This window comes from Hirundo rustica, chromosome 11, assembly GCF_015227805.2.
Source record: "Hirundo rustica isolate bHirRus1 chromosome 11, bHirRus1.pri.v3, whole genome shotgun sequence".
Lineage (NCBI taxonomy): Eukaryota > Metazoa > Chordata > Aves > Passeriformes > Hirundinidae > Hirundo > Hirundo rustica.
The window spans coordinates 284,670-303,835 of NC_053460.1; the positions used below are offsets into that span (position 1 = coordinate 284,670).

The following is a 19,166-nucleotide window of genomic DNA, read 5'->3' on the forward strand; positions in this document are numbered from 1 at the left end:
TCACAGCCACATCAGCCCTGCAGCTTTGGTGCTAGGACTGAAAAACCTGCACCTTCAAGAGTCACACCCACATGTCCTTAGCCTGTGCCTGTTCATAGTTCCCAAATAACCCCTTACAGCAGCACTGTGACTTCTCACAGGTGATAGCCCTCAGCAGCTCTTGGGCACTTCTGTTGCCAAATTAGGAAACTAATTTTTAGTGTTCAGTCTTAGAAGTGGTATAAAATGCATGCAGACTCGTTCTGCACATGATACCTGCCAGGAGCCATCAGCTAGGTGAGAATACTTCTTTCAAACTGAAAATGTGGTGACCTCACATTCTTCTTTCTCACTAGGAAGGCCCCAAACACTGAGCCAGTCTCTAGGGTTTCATTACATCACCAAACCAGAGGAGGGGTGTCTTATCATTTGTTTAATAATGAACATGTCAAAACCACTACAAACAGAAAGATCAAGGGAGTAAGATAAAGTATTTTCTACAGTAGAAGTGAGACTTAGAATTTCTAAGGAGTTCATTTTGTTAGCATTTCACATCCGATGTTCCTCTCCAAGTACCTAGAAGTCTCTTAGCAATGTGCTTCTTGATTCTCTTTAAATATGCCCATCCATAGCCTTGTCACTCGCTGGCTGGAGAACATTTCTGTGTTTGATCTTGCTCTCTCATCATTTCAGTTCCAAAGTAAAGGCTAGTTCAGGCTAGCTGATATCCCTAAGGCAGGAGACAAGGCAAAAGGAATAAAGCGAGTTGTGTAAATAGGAATAAAATGGAAAGTGGATATACAAAAAATAAATATAAGATAGAAGAAAAAGTACAGTAGCACTGTTACAAATTGCAGATCCCAAGTTTTGGAAGATACAGATGCATCAGACAGCACCACCTCTCTGATTCATACACATACCAAGCACCAACACAGGCTGTTGGAAACAAAAAATACCTCTTCATGGAGGACCTTTGAGAGCCTGGAGGTGATTTATACTCCTGCTTTCCTCAGCAGGTGGGCATACACCATGGTGTTTCCAAGTCCAGGCATGCCTGTAACAGTGTCACCTTCCCGGTTTTTCCTGTGCCATATTCTAAACTTGACACTTATGAGTGTAAATTATGAAGGAGTTTCCAAGAGTGCTTTCTCCATCTGCTTCCCAAAGGGGGAGGAAAAAAAAAAAAAAAAAATCAAGAAAGTCTACAAACCCAAGCAGAGCCTTCAAGAGTTCTTGCAGATGATCTGAGGCAGGATTTCACCAGGCAGCTGTAGCTCATTAGGATTGCTACAGAGCGTGAAAGCCACTTGCCAGTTGTGTCCTAGACTCTTCCCCATGTCAGTCTCCAGGAGGACAGCCCTGACAAAGCCTGTGGGGAGCACGCTGGGCTGGGCTCTGAGGGAATAGCCAGGCACACAGCTGGACATTCTGTGCTGAGTGCAAGGCCGAGATGCAGAGGCAGAGTGATCGCCCAGCTTTCACCCCCAGAGATCACGGCTTTCTCTGCATTACAAATGGAGACTCGGTCTTGGAAATAAAACCAAGCTGGCACATGCATGATAACCATTGCACCTCGCAGAAGCTATTTCCCCTTGAAGCTTGTTAATCTGCAGCTGCCAGCAAAATAAAATCATTCTAGGACCAGTCAAATAAAAAGGATCTCTCAGTATCCAGTAGTCAGGTTAATCAGAACTACTAGGATGCTGCTCCACAATAAATACAAGATTAAGGTAAGCAAAAAGGGAATTTGGAAAATACTAGTTTTGCTCCTTTCATTTGACTTCTGCACAAATAAACACAAAGATAAATTCTTTTAACCCCAGTACATAACTGGATGGGCTTGCCCCCCCAAGCACTGGGCTGGCAGATGGTGCAGCTGTGCATATAGAATCAGGGTTCAAATATGTCATCCCCTTCAGCTGGTTGCAACGTTCTAAGGCACTAATAGCTGTTCTTTTCTGCCTTCACTTTCCTCTTCCCTTTTGGTGCTTGTAGCAGCTCTGTGGCAGTTAGCACCAGTGCCAGTCCCAAGAGTGTCGTGCTCTGGTCACACATAGCACAGCATGGCACCTTCTCACGGAGCAGAAACACGCCAAGATCTGAGACCTTCACCACCACATACCACAACCTGTGAATGTCCAAATTCCGCCCCCAAGTACCCCAGCTCTGACATCCCATCTGCAGCAGTGCCTGGGAAAAGTTGCCAGAAATCCAGATTAACTAGAGATGATTTCTCCATTACTATCTGTTAATCAAAAAACATCCCCCCAAAAGCCTTCAGACCTTGGTACAGACTCTGAAGCAATGAAGAAGACTTCACAGAAAGCATTCTCTCTGCATCCCCAAGAATCAATAATCCACTTGTACAGTTCACTTGGATTCTATTTTTAAAACTGTTTTTACAGATTACTGAGGACAACAGTTTTCCTTCCTAACTTACAGCTTAGAGAAGAGCTTGCAAAAAGTAGTAAAAAACTATTATGAATATACAGCAAATAGCACAAACTAACCAAATTATATATTTATTAATTCCTTAGCATTCCAGAGAAGCAGCAGATAATATTTGACAGAGGACATGTACTGCAACAAGCGCAGTCTTGTGCTAAGAGCAGAGCTGGTCTTTCTGCAGTGTTTTGCTCTCATTGGGGTATGCTCTATGCCAAGGGCTGCCACCACAGCCACAGAGCCAGCTGTCACAGATGAGAAGCGTGAGTGTCCTCCTGGCATAGGAAAGTATTTTATGAAAACCTTCAAGAATCTGATGTCAAGATACTTTACATGACCCTGTAGACACTTCATTAAAAAGCCAAACTCTACAGCACAGAAACAAGTAGGATTGTTGCTCTTGTACAACTGCATTTCAAAGAGAATCCCTTTCAAGAGGGCAACAGGAAAAAAAAAGATATTTAATAGCAAATTTTATGAGAGAGGGATAAAAACCAGGTAGTTCAACAGTTCCTGAAATCCCAATGGTGGTCAATAAATCGACTTCTGCTTCACATTATATGAAGAGGCTGTACTTAGCAAATCACTGTGTAAGCTGCCTCAATAACAGCAATCCTGCTATCAAGTTTACTTGCAATGAGTCCAACAAAGAAATTAATTTCTTAGATGACAAGAAAAGGTTATCTAGAACTGAGAAAACACATGAGACAAAGATTTCCACTAATAAAACAAATATCAGACTCAGAGCTGAATTTGAAGCTATCTGTTTTTTCTTTGAAAGGTTTGAAATCCCTGTGGCCCAAACACCAGAGATACAAAGAAAACATCCTGCAACCTACCCTGCTAAAAACACGAGGAGTGCAGAACAAGCCACAGCTCTTTTCAGTACATGAGTTACTCACTCAGCTCCGTGCACACTCTTCCTCGAGCAAGGCCCAGAACAAGAAAATATACTGCAACTCAAGTTCCAGACTTAAAAACAAACCTCACTTCGAGCTACCCCAAAACTTCAATTCAATATAATTTCCAGAATTCAGAACATGCCTTTTTCACAAGTACTAAAGTGTTTCGCATGACTCCAGCAAGTAACAAAACACACCTTCCTGGCGTCATCTTACTGACTTTATTGATCTGCTTATACCCAAGACTTTCCACAGGTATCAATCACCTATCTTATTTTCCAGTTATCAAATTTTTTCATAAATATTTCCACAAAAGGGCACCATTTTTCTCTGTGCTACTCTTTATGCCTCTCATTGCAATACACACCCTTCTGTTATTGCTCTCATTTCATAATCCTCATACTTGTCTATGCACATCAAGTGAGCAAACTGATCTGATTTACCTTTGTCCACAGGAAGTCAGCCAAAAACATGAGACAACACAGAAGTTTGATTTTGAGGTGGATTCCCTGGCCCTGCTGCCCAAAGATCTGCTCCCACCAGTTTTTCAAGCAAGTCAATCCATCCAACATGCAGGAACTCTATGATCACATCACACAACTGGTATCTGTGCTAGATGGCTTGGTGACAGTACTGCGCTTGCAGAATCAATTTCTATAGATTTGGGGTTAGTTGTAAAAGTTTGTTGAATTTTTCTGTTTCACAGCTGCAAAGATTAACATCAAATTTTGATCAATTCGAAACCATAGCCATGTAACTCGCCTAAAATAATAACAGAAAGAGATTTAGACCATCAGCTTCTGTCCCACACCCATTTAACCCCAGCTGCCCAAATCAATGACAAGTCACAATCACCTCTAGCACTGCTGTTGTGGCTGGGGTTAAGCAGGGGAACTCTGGGAACCTCTAGAAAGGATTCCTGCAAGTCCCACAGGAAGACAGATGACTCTCCTAGGACAGTTATAACTAGAGTGAGTGGCTTGAAGTAGGTCAGATGAGAGAGTTAAGATCTAGCTTTCAACTTCCATGGTAATTAGAAGAAAGAGCTTTTCTGAGGAGCTGTTTGGACCATTAATGCTAATTTTTTGTATTCTTTGGAAAACAGTCTGTTTGAGAGGACAGAGAGAAACAGTAACAGGGGTGATGGGGTGGTGGTTTTGTTGAGGCGGTGTTGTGGGTTTTTTTTTTTTCAGATTTGGTGACATGAGTAGGTACAATCTTGTCTGTGTGACACTGATGGCAAAGCAACAGAATGGCCAATACAATACTCTGGCTAGAAAAAAAATGGAGAGAGTAACACTGCATTAGTGACATGAATTTTCAGAAAATATACTCTTGCACTAGCATGGGTTTTAATTAAATGCTTATTGCTAATTAATAGCACAGATATAGCAGGTTTTGTATGGCAGTTGACTTGATGCAAAATGACATTTGATTAAGAAAATCAAAATCAACATGACACATCAAGTGGGCTAGAGACTGATAGGCCTCAGAATGTAATTGCAGATAAGGCCAAATACTAAATAAATGTTTCCAGCTTATAGCAATTAAATATCAACACAAAAGAGAACAGTTTCCTTTATCCTACCCTCAAGAGCTTGACCCTATGTTATGCAGCAGTTTTGTCTATGCTCTGGAAAAAAAGCACAAGATGATTACCGAACAAATTTACAGATTAGAGCAATGAAAACAAGGATCAGTGGTAAAATGCAATTTAGTTTGCCAGACAAAGAAGAGTGGAGCAAAGATCACCATTTTTAATATAGCTAAATGTAAGAAAACATGCCTAAGCCCCACTTCCAGGCTGGCAGCCTCTCCTGAAAGCAGGTACTCTGAAAGGTCACTGTAGAAAAACATTTGTAGGGAGCTTCGAGGGAGATATTGTGGGTAAATAGGGCCATGGAGATAATTTTGCTTTCATATTTCCTCCAAAGCTAAATCTACATAAGTGAGGCTTCAGAAAACAGTTGATAGCAGCTGGTGACAAAAACTTACACAATTTAAAAAAAACAACAAACCAACCATTCCCCTAGAAAGCTGCCAAAAGTTTGATTGAAACAGAAGTAAGGAAGTATTTGGGCATCTCATGCCTTCATTGAAGGCCAAAATGGACAAAACTCAGGTGTCTGAGAGACTGTTAGGAAGGAAGTGAGACAGATGCCAGTTCTGCTCACAGTTCCCTGAACAACATCCTCATCTTACAAATATACAAGGATTCAAGCTCTCCTGCTTCTTCCTTTCATACCTTGTCTTTGCAGAATATGCAGAGCATTAATATTTATGAACTTGATGGGAGTTACTCACACACAGTGAAACTAAACATCTCGCTTTCTTTAGCAATTAAATCCCACTGCTACATGTCACAGCTTTTTTCACCTGAGGTATAGAAGTGCCAGGTGACGCTGTGACCTCACTCACCTGTTGCAAAACCTCTTAGCAGGCATTCTGCAACCCCCCCCCCCCCAGTGGGTGACAATCCCATGACAGGGCATGGCCCATACCAACTGCACCCAGAACATCTGCTGTTTTGGTCTGGCCATGAATATATAGAAAGGAGAGGAAGAAAAAGCCTAGAGAATAATTTATCCTGGATCTCTTGACATCAAAAGTCATCTCACCATTCTTGGCTGTTTCAGTTTATCACTCCGCCTTTATATAAAGTTGTATTTAGATGCAGCTAAACAGCTGAAAGCCTGAAACACAAAAGCTCAAGAAACATACATACGAAGCACACGAGGACACGTAAGGGCATGACAGCTGAGGAATTACAGCCCTACCTCCCAGTCCCCTGCCTGGGGTTCTCAGGTTCCCACCCGACAGCACCTGTCATCGATGTTGAACAGTGCAGCTGTGATTGTGGCCACGATCAAATCAGGTACAACACTTCTTCAGCAGCTGTGATTAATCAAGAGCTCTGACACAAGATCTTTTAACCACACTAAGGGGAGGTTTCTGCCACAAGAAGTGTTACACCACTAGACCACCTTAATCACCTCCAAGCCAAGTTTCTCCCAACAGAGCCCACCTGCCCATGAGCCAGGACCCAGCTGCAGTGGAGAGATTTGTAGTTTCCCTACCTGCCACCTGCCTCCTTCCAACATCAATGCACAGCTTCAAAGTCCAAAGGGACACTCAAAAGAAAGCTGGAGGGACAGAGAGGAATCAATGTCAAAACAAACAAATAGCTTTCAAGTGATTTGGGACTCTAAAAATGAGGGGTTGTATTTTTAGCCTGCATACAAGCAGCTCTAGGTGCTTTTCCTTTGTCCCCATGACAGTAGGTAAGTGAACACACCTGCCTCACCTCGCACCCTGCTGATGGTAAACATGAGGTCTTGCATTCGGGTTACAATGTGGAGTTACTTCAGAGCAGCCCTGTGCCAAAATAGCACATTTCTGAGGGATGCAAAGGTATTCAATAAAAAGCTTTTAAAGGCATATTTTTAAACTTGCAGCAGGAAAGCTTTTCTGTGTCAAGACAGTAATTCTTTTAACAGCATTGATCAAAATGTCATTCTTTTATGAGTGTACAATACCTTTTAATGGCATACAACAAACCATTAGGGTTCTACACCTCCGTGCAGCACAGAGCTTACTGGAAAATCAGCAACACTGGCCAAGAGATAGGCACTGCGTTTTATGCCTCTCATAAGGCAGAGCTTCTTCCATTCTCTGCTGCACCCAAATACCCGCAAATGAAGTGACCTCAAAAATTAAGTGAAACTTCTCACCAATTTCATCAGAGCTTTTTTCCCACATATTTTCCCCTAAGAATGCCTCTCATAAACACAACAAATATTCTGGCTTTCCAAAGTGGGATTTTATCACCAGGGTCTATTCTGGCTCTTTCTTTTCCTCACCAGTGATCACACTTACCCCAAGAAAGCACTGACTGAGGAATTGGAGGGGGTTGAATTGAACAAAATGGGGTTTATTTTTCAGAAATGGGATGAAGTGCCACCTGCCCTTTCCTAATACTGAAGTCTGGGGCAGAATCCATCTACAAGTCATCTGGTTCTTTTTAAGTGCTCCAACCCTTCAAAGGGTGAGAGCACTGGTGATTGCATTTGCTCCGCTTGAATGGAAGACCAGCACAGGCTTTCTGCATGCATTCAGCACTTTACAGCCTGATTTTAGTTACAAATACCAACAGGAAAGGGAATGATTTCCATCAACCCACCTTCAAGGCTTTTCCTGTCAAGGGCAAGAGAATATTTATGGGATTTAATCATCACTGTTAACTGAGCAATGGCAGCAGCAAGAGCTGCATTTCACTCCCTAAAATCTTTCTGGATAATAGCAAGATCTCAGCTGCTTCTGGAACTGTAAGGCCATCAAGTACAAACAAATGAAAAAAACCAATTCCTACAAAACACAAGGTAAAACTATAAATCAAAGTCAGGAAAACTGAGTAGAAAAAAAGGAGACAGAAAAAACTGAGGATCTAAAATCAAAATCTGGAGTGAAATGAACTTCAGTTAAGAAAAGTTTGAAATGCTGCTCATCTCTTACATGCTCAGAAGCAGCTTTGTGCATCTGACTCCTAGTTATGAGACGTTGCTATAAGTTTTCTCAGTCTCATCTAAAATTTAAAAATCAAAGTTATTTTTTTCTTTAAGACAAGTTTTATAAGCATACACAAATTCAACTCAAACAGGACAATTTATGCTCTAGAAGATGTCATTGTCTCAGTCAGAACACCACAAAGTCAATGATGTTTACATCTTCCCAGCATTCATTATTAAACATATGGTCAGACACAGAGAAGTCACCCTCCAAAAAGAAGGACACTGCCACATGATCCAGCTAATAACCCAGACCAAAACCTGATCAGAGTCAGAATTTCATAGTTATTAGGGAATGATTTCTCACTATCACATACCAGGAGAGTTCAGAGTTGCTTATTCATGGTTGTTGGAGTCAAGAGAGTGAATAAACATTCAAGCACGTGTTTAGGATTTTTTTTTTTTTTAATAAACAGGTGATTTTCTAGGTTACCCAAACTATATCAACTAAAACCCCTGCATTTTGCAATAGCAACCAATTTCTTGTTCACCTATGCTACATTCTGTGCAATTAACATTGCAGCAGCATAGAAGAGCTGTTCCTGTCTCCTCCCTCCTCCACCCCGTACAGCTTGATTCAATAAAAGCAACTCTCTATTCTTTTATCCCATTGGTGATGTGGAAATAAACTAAGGTCTTAAATTAAGGTCAAACAGGACCAACATAAGCAGGAACCCGACTCACTGAGAACTTCTGCACCTACCAGCTCAGTTGTTTCACTTTAAATCTCCACCCCTGGCGGCTTTTAATAACAGGTTTAGCACAGTTTAGCAGAAACTACAGAGATGCATTTGATCCCACTTTTCAACAAAGAATCAGACCAGATGCTGTTTCCTAATGACTCTGCAGCACAACCTGCCTGGAAAAAGTTTTGCACCCAGGGTTACAACGAGCGACCGCTGTGACCGTACCGAACGCGGCTTGCAGAGCTTTGTCTCTCAGCCCATCCCTCTTCCCTTTAGACAGTTCTGGGAACTGCTTGGCTGGATAGGATCCTCCCAGGTACTAACCTGGTCCGTAGTTTGGCAGGTGCCAGGTTTTTCCAGGACCCTGCAACGCAGAGTCTCGCCCATCATTTCTCCATCTTTCTGCAACGGAGGAGCCGGCGGGAGCAGCGCGGCCTGCCCCGGCTGGGAGAGGGCGGCCGGGAAAGGAGCCATGGCTGCCTCCCAGCCTCTCGGGAGAGAAGGGAGACCGGGCGGGAGCTCCGCCGCCAGCGACGGCCTGGGCTGGGCTGGGCTGCCCGGGGGCACGGCGGGGGCACAGCACCCGGAGGCCGCTCCGAGCCCCGCCAGCAACGGCAGCGCCGTTCGAACGGCCCGCCAGCCCCGCCCCGGCCCTGACTGACGGGACCCTCGTCCAACCGCGAGGCGGGCGAGGAAAAGCCCCGCCCCCACAGCGACCACTCTACGGTCGGCAAGCGCGGGGGCGGGGCCGCTGCGGACGCGGTAGGCCGCGGGGAGTCCACGGGACCCCGCAGGCGTTGATCAACGTAAGGGCTGCCCAATAGACACTTGGATTCCCGCCCCTGCGTGACGGCGATTGGGCACTGCGGGCGTTGCCATGGGGACGGGCGGGCGCCGCTGCGCGGGCCGGGCCCCGCAGGCCCCGCAGGCCCCGCTGCTCTGCACGGCGCCGGCCCGGCCAGCCTCCGGGACTGGACCCTGACTTATGTGTGGTATAAGCCCGTGAAGGGGTTGCTGCCTCTGAGCTACACACAGATCTGATTCGAGATAGCAGAAGTCTCAAAAACCAGGAGATGCTGGAGCTGGTTTGCTGTCCCCGGTAAGGGAAGCAGCCAGTTTGGGAAATGGATGGGTGGGTAAAAAAGGTGCTGTTAGCACAGGTGATGCATAAGTCAAGCTTTACATGACTCAGACATTTGTTTGTGAGACCGCATAGAAACCAAATTGCTATGGGCAAAAGAAGGGAAAAAAAAAAAAAGCACAGACAAACGATAAATCATACGAGCAAAGAACTGCCCAGCTGTTCCAATGCTTGGTGGAAAAGCAGGAAGGGAATCGCGCTCACTGAAACCCTAGAGATGTAAATAACAACCAGAGAGTTAAGGTTCCTCCCAGCCCTGGCTCCTTGCTGGCAGGGTGGCTGGAGCTCAGCTTGTCCCAGCCCTGCTCACAGTGACTGACCTGGGACACGGCGCGAGGCAAAGCTCCAGGCTGTGATCTCTGGAAGGAAAACATCGCTTGAAATTCACTTCCTCCCCCTGCGTGGAACTGGAGTGTGACCACAGAGCGAGAGAATGCTTGGAACTTTGGCTGCTGTTAGAAGAGGAATGAAGTAAACCAAATATTTTTGTAATAAAAATTTAATATCCTTTTTTTGGGCTTTGTAATCAAAGCAGCTTTCTAAGCTGTGTGCGCATGCACAGTAATCCTCCACTAATCCTGCTCGCCTCAGGCATATGAGATGCTACAGAAATAACAAGGCAGTGCATGCTACAGAAGAAACTTCTAATTTGTTTTTGTCTAGTTCAGCATAAGGCCAAGCCCCAGGTGCAATGGACCATCACATGAAAAATGTAACAGAGCTCAAATGTAAAATACTCCTGCAGCCATGTATATTGATCAAATACCAGATGGCATGAATGGGGTTACTCTGGGATGGTGTTGGGAATGGAAGTCAAGTTCCAGATTCTTTTTCCAAAACAAGATAGCATCTAAATTTGTGAAATCCAGGGAAACAGCAAGAAAGCCAGAGTTTCGTGGGGGTCAGAGCCCAGTGAACGTCACTGCTAGGCACATTACAACCATATTTCCTCAAAATTTTCACTACAACTCTTTCCCCAACACTCATAAATTTGTAACAATTTTTGAACCAGAAATGTTTGTATTTTAAAAAAGTACTTTTTTTTTTTTTCCTTAGTCTTTCTTCAGCTGAAATACACATAGGTCAAAAATTTGAAATTAGGAGCAGCAGCAATCCACACCAATTTGTGCTCTTATGTAATTTGGCTTTGATTTGCCACTCACGGGTTATGAAATTGGGACTTTTTACTGATCTTGCAGTTGGGGACATCTGCTGCTGGTAGGTGTAGCTGATGCCTCCATTGGAGTAGATCCTTTTCTTTCTGTCTCGAGGACAAAGGGATTCTTCTGGTCTGCAGGAATGCACATGGGTGTGCCCTGTTTCACTGTGCCGGTGTCAAACCCTGGTGTCCTAGCAGGGGTGTGAGGGATCTTCGAGAGGCCAACTCTGAGTTTATTTTATTGTGACTAATAGACTAAAAGACCCATCCTAGTTTGGAATCAAACCAGGGCCTGAAACTGAAGTTGCTTCCTAGTAAGTGACTTGCTCCAGTTAGTGAATTGAGGGAAGCATTCCCATCCCATCCTCCTAGACCCGCTGTCTTGGCAGTGTTCATAAAATATACCCCAACCAAGGAGAGGTGGCAGGATGCCAGAACAATGCATAAAACCTATCTTTCCTGGAGAGAGTCATCCAACAAGTTGTCAGCAGGAACCGCTCCTCCACCAGCCTGCCAGGGGAGGCCCCTGCAGTGGCACAGTGAGCTGCCAACAGTGTGAGACAGCAACACAAACCCGTGTGCCCCCAGCCACCAGTGACACCAGTGCTGGCCCTGCGCCAGGAGGTGCATGGCACATTGCCACTGTGTCCCCTCACTAGGCACAGCAATCCTGCACCTGCGGAGACCAGCTGCTCTGAGCTCAAGCAGGGCAGAGGCGGCACTGACAGGCCAGGAAAGGCACACCAACCCTACCCACCTCCACTCTGCCTGCCCAGGTGGGAGGCACAGACCCAGGGCTGTACCCCAAGCATGTGCTGGGAACCCTTCTTAAACTGATCCCTCCGACAGCAGCTCAAGCAGCAAAGCTACCCCTGCTCCTGAGCTGACAGAGCCTTTCCCACTGCAGCGTGGCTGAGCCCAGCAGCCAGGCACAGCAGGCACAGTGGCACCTGTAGCTGGGACACTGAGAATACTTGAGAGGTTGAACACTGGAGCTGGACTACTCCTTTGTGGACACTGCACAGACCTTCCCTGCCCCAGAGGTACTGGAGCTGGGCAGCCCCTTAAGAGGCTGCAGGTGGAGCCTGTTTGTAGCACCTGTGCTCAAAGCTGTGACAGCTTACAATCACACAATTGTTGGGGTTGGAAAAGTCCTGTAAGATCACAGTCCAGCCTTCAGCAAGCACAACTGCTGTGTTCACTGCTAAATAATTTCCCCTGGTGCCACATCCACATTTTTTGAAAACTCCCAGGGAAGGTGATTTTACAGCTTCCCTAGGCAGTGCCTGTGCCAGCCCTTTCCATGAAAAATTTTCCGTAATATCCAACCAAACCTCCTCTGGCTAAACTTGAGGCCATTTCCTCTCCTCCTGTCGCTTGTTACCTGGGAGAAGAGACTGACTTCACCAGGCTCCCCAACCGTCTGTCAGGTAGTTGTCGAGAGTGAGAAGGCCCCCCCCGTCCTGTGCTCCTGCATTTGGGGTGAGATTTAAAATATAATGTCAACTATTAAAATATTAATGTGATCCTTTCAATTTCCTTCTGCTTCGTGGGGAGCAACGGCATGTGGAAGAAGGTTTGCTGTGATTCCTCTGAGATGTGAGAGAGTAACTAATTACTGGAGAAGATGAGATACAGTCCTGTGATTCCCTGGAATATCTGTTAAGTCTCAGGACAGTTTGTATATAATGGAGCCACTCTTCTACAAAGAAAAGATAAACAGAGCAAAAGAAAGAGCTGAAGCAAACAGCAACCCTGGATAGTGACAGGTCGCAGAGTTAATCCAGAACCTGGTAAATAAGGCTGCAGACAACTAATTAGAGGAATAATGCCTGTAAATAATATTTTACAGTAGGATTAGTTCATCGGGAGGGTTCCCGGTGAACTCTAGGAAGTGTGGGGAGAAAGGTAAAGAAGACACTAGATTGTCTTCAGCTGTTTAAATTATTCCTGCAGATCCTATTACAGAAGAGAAAGGGAAATGGCTGCAGAGCAAATCATACCAGTTCTTATTTCCAGGGGTTCAACAGCCCTTATAAAAGAGAGAAAACGCCTGTGTGCTCTGGAAGCAATAAAAGGCACATTTGCCCCCCATTCATCACGGCGTTATCCTCGGGTGTGCGCAGACACTGCCGAGCCCGTGGGGGCGGGGGATTAGCACAGCCCCTGGCTCCGTAGCGTCTGCCCTGGTGCGCCCTGCGGCTGTTTTTGGGATCGCTCTGCCGCTGCACCAGCCTGGCGGGATGGATGGGGCCAGGCACGGACAGCGGCGTGCTCCGGCAGGGCGTCTCTGGTCCTGAACTCGGCACCGCAGAGACCCTGCCGGGGCACGAAGTTTGGCAAGTGCCAAAGTACAGCATCCCTCATCACCTCTGAAGGAGCAGCCGTGGCACGTCAGGTGGGTGGGTTCACTCGGGCATCAGAGCTGCCCTGTCTGAGCTGACACAGTAACGGAGAGGAGGAATCATGGAATATGCTGAGTTGAAAGGGACCAACTAGGGTCATCGCGTCAAACAGCTGTGTCCTGCACAGGACACGCCAAGAATCACACCGTTTGTCTGCGAGCATTGTCCGAACATTCCTTGAGCTCTGGCAGCCTTGGTGCTGTGACCGCTGCCCTAGGGAGCCTGTTCCAGCACCCAACCACCCTCTGGGGTGAAGAACCTTTATTTAATATTCAGCCTAAACCTCCCCTGACACAGCTCCAGCCATTTCTCGGGCCCTATCACTGGTGGCAAGAGAGCAGAGAACAGTGCCTGCACCTCTGTGTCACCTCACAAGGAAGTTGTAGCCTGCTGTGAGGTCTCCCCTCAGTCTCCCCTTCTCCAGGCTGAACAAACCAAGTGACCTCAGCTGTTCCTTGTGGGGCTTCCGCTCCAGACCTTTCATCATCCTGATGGCCCTGCCTTTGGACACTTACAGCTTTATCTTCTTATAGTCCTGTGCCCAAAAGTGCCCCCAGAAGGTGAGGCCACACCAGTGCAGAGCAGAGCGGGACAATTCCCTCCTTCACCTCGCCAGCAATGCTGGGCCTGACGGCGCCCAGGGTGTGAGTGGCCCTGCTGGTTGCCAGGGCGCTGCTGACTCGTATACAACCTGCCATCAGTCAGGACCCCAGGTTCTCCTCTGCAGCTGCTTTCCAGCCTCTCATTCCCCAGCCTGTCCATACATGCAGGGTCACCCTGTGCCATGTGCAAAAACTGGCATTTGTTTTTGTCAAACTTCGTGTGGTTGGTGATTGCCCATCTCTCCAATTCGTTGAGGTCTCTCTGCAGGGCCACTCAGACCTCAAGGGAGTCAACAGCTCCTCCCAATTTAGTGTCATCAGCAAGCTTATTTAGTGTACCTTCGAGTTCTGCATCCAGGCCGTTAATGCAGATGCTGAGGAGCACAGGGTGAAGGATGGAACCCTGCGGTACCCCACTAGTGACAGGTGCCAGCCTGATGTCACCCCATTCACTGTAACCCTTTGCGCCCAATCTGCCAGCCAGTTGCTCACCCATCATTTTAAATGGTTATCCAGCTGTGGGTGGGACAGCTGGTCCAGAAGAATCCTGGGAAGCGCAGCATAAAAAGCTTTGCTGAACTTCAGAAAGATTACAGCTTCCCTTGATCAACTAGGTGGCTTATCCTGTTATAGAGGGAAATCAGACTTGACAAGTAGGACCCTCCTGAAGCCATGCTGCCTGTAATCAGTGTCTGCACTGTCCTCTAGGTGTTTTTCAATATCTCCCAGAAAAATATTTTCCATGATTTTACTAGGCACTGAAGTGAGACTTAGAGGTCTGTAGATTCCAGGGTCCTTCTTTTTTGCCCTTCTTGAAAATCAGGACAATGTTCTCCATCTTCCAGTCAGCTGGGTCCTCTCCAGATTCCCAACACAGCTCAAAAATAATCGAGAGCTTTTGTGATGACATCAGTAGCTCTTTGAGGATTCTCAGATGAATCTCATCAGGCCCCATAGAATTGTAGGGATCCAACCTGAGCAGCAGATCCCTCACAATTTCAGGGTCAAGTGGGAGTTGATCAATCTCCCAGTCATGGTCCTCGAGCCCAGGGCACTGGGACCCCCTTGGTTTGTCATCCATATTGAAGACAGAAGCAAATAATGCGTTAAACACCTCTTCCTTGGCCGTGTCCCTGTTTGTCAGATGACCATCCTTATCCTAGAATGGGCGAATGTTATTTCTATGCTGCTTTTGTTGCCATTAATATAGCCAAAAAAGTAACTTTTAGTGTCCACCACATTTCTGACATCTTCAACTCTAGCTGAACTTTGGCTGCAAATTTTCTCCCTTAGTAGTGGGCAGCATCTGTCTTCTTCCTGTGTCATCTGACCTTGCTTCCATTGGGCATACACCTTCATTTTTCATCTTATTTCCAAGAGAAGATCCCTGTTCAGCCAAGTCAGCCAGATGCCTTGTCTGCGTGACTTATGACATTTAGGAAATGCCTGCTCCCGTGCCCTTAGGAGGCGATGTTTAAGAAGTAGGAGGAGGAAGTTAAGGTTTCACCCAAGTACTGATAGCTTCAGCAGTGTAGGTGAGTTTAGAGGCTATTCCCTGCTCCCTGTCACTGGTGTTTTTCCTGGCAGGGCTGAGCACTGCACTGCTCCTGGGCTGTGGTGGTGTGACGGCGCGGGCACTGTCAGGGACGTGGCATGCAGTTAATGGTGTGTTACTTGGGGCTGGAAACCTGCACGTGTTCTTAGGGGTTACCTGAGAGACCCCAGGCTGTGCCCTGGGAACAGGAACGAGCAGTGCCATCTCCTCAGCCTGTCTGGCTCCAGGGAGTGCTGAGACTGGCCTGTGACTACAGCCAGTGGTTGTCCCCATGTGGGACACGTGACAGTGCCCATGCCCTAGCTGTTGGCTAATACTGCTGCTGGGACACAGGAATGGGCAGTTACTGCATTTGAATCCTGAAATATCAGACACAATGTCAGTCATTGTGGATTCAGAGCTGCCTGCATTAGCCACAGTCCCTCTGCCCACCTGCAGGACATGGCAGTCTGGTGGAAAGCTGTGGCCATGGGCAGGGCTTTGGGCCATTGCTCTAAGTTCCATAAGTTCATATAAAAAGGCTCAGCTCTGTGGCCCCATTTCTTCAAGTCCCCACATTGCCAGCCGTGATCGTTGCATATTTCCAGGTGCTGCCAAGGCCTGTTAATTAGTTTATGGGGGTAATTTACAGCGCCTGGGAATTTTGTTATTTCTCAAGGTCGTGTCCTGTGTCTTGGGATGCTGATGCTCCCACCTCATTCCTGCTGTGATCTCCCCGGCCCTCAGCAGTTGAACTGTATGTCCAGTGCAATTGACAAAGTGATCCACCTTCACCTGCAGTGCTCACACACACCCACACCACTGCCTTTGGAAAATAATTACAGCACAGAGACCGATCCTGTTAGATTAAGACAAATTAAGAATCTAATATATAGGTTTGCTGTCAGGCTCCCAGGGTCAGGGGTCGATACAGTATATTGCGGGCAGGCTATAGGTTACCCCTGCCCCAATATTTTATCATAATAAGCCAAATGGGGACAAAACACCCAGCAGCAGCCCATAAATCTATTAGCAGTGAACTGTCAATGTCCCACATACCCGGGTAATTTGTTAATTCAGAGCTGGGGCTCTTTTTTCACTAGACCTTGTAAACTCCTTTTTGAAACATCAATAAACCATCTGCTTTGACTTGTTAATCAAACGACTTTATTCAGTCCAAAGCAATTTTTTCCTAATAAAAACAGAGTATTTATCTCCATGGCTATAAAAGAGGATTGTTTTCAACTGTTCACTTATAGTTAAGAAGCACATTTAGTTTGGATTGATTTCCAATGCTTCGGTCATATCTTGTCACTTCCCATTTCTTACACACAGCATCTCAGTTTAGCTCCCTAGCAGGGAAAACACAACCTGCCCCAGTCAGTGCTGGGAGTGGCACCAGGGGAGCGGTAACCAGCAGCAAAAAGGTCATGGAAATCAAACTTTAAAGAGCCAAACATATGCTTGTCAGCTCTTGGGCCGCTGCCACCTTTTCCAGTCTTTTCCTGCAGCTGCACCTGTCTGGTTCCCACCTCCTCCCGAGCCAGCCCAGGATTCCACCTGGGACGTCTTCCCCAGGTGCCCTGTTCCATTGCTGTAGGTTTTGCCAAGGCTCTTGAGCGAAATCTTGGTACAGTCCCCTCCATCTTCTTCACTGGTAGCAGCTGGTGGTGAGGGGTACCGTGGTGGGGGGGCCTGGGGCTGTGGTGGTCTCTCGATGCCTACTGCCGCCCCGAGCACAGGCTGCCTGGCGTGGCCATCGCCGTGGGCACGGTGGCCTATGCCGCGTTCCTTCCTGCTCTCCGAAGCACAGGGAAGGTGTGGGGGAGATCCATTAGGACACTATTCCTGAAGGATGCAATTCCACGGTGCAGCGCAGAGGGGGAGATGCTGGGCAGAGGACCTGGGGGATGCATTAGGGAAGGAGAGCGCGTGTTCAGCGTGGCTGGCTGTTTTTCTCCAGCCGTTTGTCATACCTGCAGCAAGAGAGGATGAGCTCAAGAAGCCGCGGCACTCCCCAGCACGGCGAGAGCCGCTCAGCAGCTGGGTGAGGGCCGGCGCCGGCCGAGCCCTGCAGGGGGACAGCGCTGTCCCGGAGCCCTCCCGGACCCCAGCACGACCGGCCGCAGAACTCCAGGAGCCTCGCTGTGTCCCCTCGCGTCCACCTTGGCCTGAGAGCGTGTTCCGCGGACCGCTGGCCGTGACAGGCGGGCTGGGGCTGGGATCCTTCCAGGGCACCCCAGGATCACCGAGGCGCGGCGGGCAGGAGCGGTCACACGCTCCCGTGGCACTGCAGCGGCGGGCAGCCGGGGCTGTGCCGGGACACGCTCATGGCTCAGGCACGTCGGGGAGGGCTCTTCCCGGCCCACCAAAGCACGTCAGACACACTCATGGCTCAGGCACGTCGGGGAGGGCTGTTCCCGGCCCACCAAAGCACGTCAGGCCAAGGCACAGTGTCCACCTGTGCAGAAACACTGTGGAGCACGGCCGGGCTCTCCCCTGCAGCAGCCAAGGGGAAAACCCTCTGCCGACCCAGTCTGATCCTAACCAGATTCTGCCCTTGTCAAACACCTGCTTTAGACTGAGGAATTGCAGATCTTCTGCCTGGAGCAGCCCTAGCAGACACCTTTCCCTACACACAAAGAGCGAGTCCTGCGGAGAGCGGAGCCACAGCTCGCCATGGGTGCAGACTCCTGGCACCCTGCACCCCGTCTCGGTGGTCCGTGGGTCCTGCTCCGCTCTGCAAGGACATCTCTGAGGCCACCGAGGCAGTCCGGACTGGCCTTTCCAAGGTGTTCTCACACGGTGCTGCCGCTGCCCCAGCTCCCGAGTGCCGCTTGCCACAGGGCCCTGCAGCCTGGGCTGCAAAAGGTGCCGATGAAAGGTGTCACGAAATGCCTGAGGGTCACTACTAGCACCCCGTGCTCTGATGCCAGCGGCAGGAGCCAGGGGGTCAGGCCGTACCCCAGCCCAGGTGTGGCTGGCTGCCTGTGCTCAGCTCACTGCATCCGTCCTGTGCTTCCACCAAGGCCCCACGCCCGCAGCCTGCTCTCACTGGGATGTGGAATCAGCAGCCCCCAGCCCCGTCCGAGCCCCCATGGGGGGGAAGGGGCAGAGAAACAAAGTCATTTATATAATGTATCTCCCCGCTGAGCTCCTAATGGCTGGCGCTTTTGTTCTGCAGTGGCTGCCTGGCTGTGATGGGCAGGAAGCCGCAGTCTCCCTTTGTTCCACGGCCTTATTCAGCAATTTAGATCCATCATAAAAATCAAATATGCATGTTGCAATCGCCTTGCGTAAAACAGCTTCAATTTTCGCCTTTCTTTAATTGAACTCCATGGGAGAAAGAGGCAGGGCTGGGGAGCAAGGGGCAGCAGGAGAAGCGCTTTGTGTTTTTGTTCAGCGGGCTGTGAAAATGGGTAGTAATGAAAATACAGAATTTTTATCTTTGCCTCATTATTAAAAAAAAAAAAAAAAAAGAAGAAAAAATAGGACAGAAATCCTTGATAAGGCCTCCCTGGTAGAGGACAGCCTGTGGGGGAGCAGCCTTCTTTTCCCTGTGTTGTGGGGATGACAGGCTCAGCAGGGCTGGGGGATAAGGGGTGGCCCTCAGCATCGTGGCAGGGACTGGTGATACAGCTGGCAGCTCCATGCTGCCATAACACACAAGGCTGAGCTGACACACCATGGCTCTGCTCCTTTTATCCTTCCAGAATGCCAAGGCGGTCTTCTGTTGCTGAGAGCAAAT

General features: G+C 47.9%; 1 long non-coding RNA gene across 1 annotated transcript; it reads right to left on the minus strand.

The window, feature by feature from the left end:
* Positions 1-397: 397 nt before the first annotated feature.
* Positions 398-9,143, minus strand: LOC120758019 (uncharacterized). Its single transcript, XR_005702745.2, has 3 exons — positions 8,902-9,143; positions 6,404-6,469; positions 398-709 (listed from the first exon to the last, which is right to left on the minus strand). It is a non-coding gene; the product is annotated as an uncharacterized LOC120758019 (long non-coding RNA).
* Positions 9,144-19,166: the final 10,023 nt, after the last annotated feature.